Below are 2,536 nucleotides of genomic sequence, written 5' to 3'. Positions count from 1 at the left end.
TGGGGCCAACTGAGTGGGACCAACCAGCCAGCAGCACCAGCCAGAAGACAACAAAGCCAGAAGGGGAAAAGGATGGGAGGGGGGCATCAACTCAGGCAGAGCTAATCAGCCCACTATAGACCACATCTTCTGGGAGGGACAGTCACCAGGGGCCCATCTGACCCCTGGGATCTCTCTTGGTGGTAGCAGACCTAGGACTTGCCAGGGCCTAGCCCTTCAGCAGAAGACAGCCACAAGCCTGCATGTTGCTAGTGAGGGGAGTGGAGACAGGGGAACATTTGACAACCCATCCCGGGCCTGGCCCCCTGAAACAAGGCAACTGGCAGCAGATGGGAGCCTTTGTAGGCAACCTGAAAACTACACTTCTGTGCTTTCAGACAAGAGACAAGCTGGGGATCCCATCTCTGTCCCCAGACTGCCTCCCCCACACTGGGCCAAGGCTGCCTCTCCACATCATCTCTGTGACATAATAAAACAATTAAGGAAGCTGACCACTTAATCAGCTGCCTGTCCCATGACCCAGATTCTAGACTCTCCAGAGAGCTTTTTTGGGGTACCCCAACCCTGGTTTGAGGCCCTTCTGACCTGAGCATTCAATGCTTGGGTAGAGAATGCTGTTGAGCTAAACTGACTCCATGGCTAGTCAGAGTTCTCAGGAGGCATGGGCAGCCCTGCTGGCCCCATCAACTGACAGGGAGCCTACAGCAGGGGACCCCCATGATTACTCCCCGGTTCCAAACGTGGATTCAAGGGAGGCTTTGGAGAAGGAGGGTGACCAACCTGAGAGCCCAGACCCAGGCTCCCAAGTATACTTGACCCCACAGGGCCCCAACCCAGACATGGTCAACAAGGAAGATAACAACACCATCCTTGGGCTGTCCTTCCCCAGGAAGCTCTGGATGATCATGGAGGATGCAGCCTTCACCTCTGTGCACTGCAGCGACAAGGGAGACACTGTGGTCACTGAGGCAAATCTCTTCCAGACGGCGGTCCTCCAGCTCAGGGGCGCAGACCAGATCTTCAAGACAGACAGCATCAAGAGCTTCATCCGTGAAATGAACCTGTATGGGTTCAGTAAAATCTGCCCTTCGAGGTGCTCTGCAGGGAAGAAGAAGCTGATGGTAAGGTAGAAAGCCCTCCTGGGGAGACTAGACTAGATGAGCTGAGTGCTAGACAGGTTTCATTTCCCAGAAGAACATTGTTATCATGAGAGGGCAGTTAAGGAAAGAGGAGGAAGCAGGGTCTGTCATGTTCCACCACCCCCCTTAGACAGGATCCACAGGGGTGACTCCAGACCCTGCAGGGCCACTTGATGCCAGGGACCACCAGTAACACCTTAAGTGAGGCTGGCCCCAGGGGAGCTCTAGGGAGCAGCGTGCTAGGGCCTCATAACCTGCCAGGAATGAAGAGACCTTGTCTCCATACTTAGGCATGGCCAGGATGGTGGTAAGGAGGAGGGTGGTGAGGAAGGCTCTTCTCACCCTTGCTGTCTAAAGTAATTCATTTCCTTTCAGATCTATCACAACTTCAACTTTCAGAGAGACAAGCCTCTCCTCCTGCAGAACATCCGGAGGAAAGGTGACCCTCAGCCCGCCACGAGTGCAACAACCACCCCAAAGAGAAAGAAGTGAGCGGTGGAGACCAGATGCTCTCCTCGATTCCATCATGAGTTCACCCAAGAGACAGACAAGAACGCCCAGAATGGAACCCCAGAAACCCCCAGCCTGCACTCATTTCTGTTCTCTGGCCTTTGATCTGTGTGCAGTCAAGCCAGGTGGGCCAGGGGAAACCATCTCCCCAGTGAGCAGGGTAGCCCCAGTGACGAGGGCATGTCCAGCAATGCCACGTCTGTACCCCTGGCTACTTCTGGAAGGGAGGGAGCAGGGGAACTGACCGATAGGCCCCCGGAGTACCCAAGTTACAATTTGGTGATGGCTGTGTACAAGACCTTTTACTCCACCATGATGGCAGCCCTTTCAGTCATGACCCCAGATGAGGCCTCTGAGGCGGAGGAGTAGCAGGGAGAGTCCTCAGATTACAAGGGTGCCCTCTGTGAGCAACTCAAGCACAAACAAAATTCCTGAGCTTCCAGATCCCTAGGGACACTCAAAATCACTCTCTTGTAATAAAAAAAAATTGATTTATGTTCTAATAAATTAAAGTGAAACTCTGTGGGAGTAAAGTATCAAATGAGAACTGCGAGTCTGTGTTCTTTATATTTGTCCATGTGATTCACACTGCACAGGATGAGCCCAATGAGGCTGCAAGCACATGCCCCAGGCAGGCTTCAGTCTGGTCCCCATGGTCCCTTTTTTTCTGAAGCAGCAACATTTCACATGCTCAGCCAAGAGTGTGGTTGCTGAGTTGAGTGCAGAGGCCAGCCCAGGATGGGCTTGTTCTTGGACCTTGGTTCCTGACAGTGGGGGTGTCACTTTCCATGAGTCATGCATCCTGAAGCGGAAGGTGCTCCTCAAGGATCCCCCGATGATACCACAAGTTTCTGATCAGCAGCTGAGCATCTCCAACTCTCGATCCA

The 2,536-nt window shown here is 53.3% G+C and overlaps 1 pseudogene; it reads left to right on the top strand.

The window, feature by feature from the left end:
- The first annotated feature begins 635 nt into the window (after positions 1-635).
- Positions 636-2,084, top strand: LOC133052938 (heat shock transcription factor, X-linked member 3-like; annotated as a pseudogene).
- The last annotated feature ends 452 nt before the right edge of the window (positions 2,085-2,536 follow it).

This window comes from Dama dama, chromosome X, assembly GCF_033118175.1.
Source record: "Dama dama isolate Ldn47 chromosome X, ASM3311817v1, whole genome shotgun sequence".
Taxonomy (NCBI): Eukaryota; Metazoa; Chordata; class Mammalia; order Artiodactyla; family Cervidae; genus Dama; species Dama dama.
This window is presented reverse-complemented; position numbering and strand designations above follow the sequence as displayed.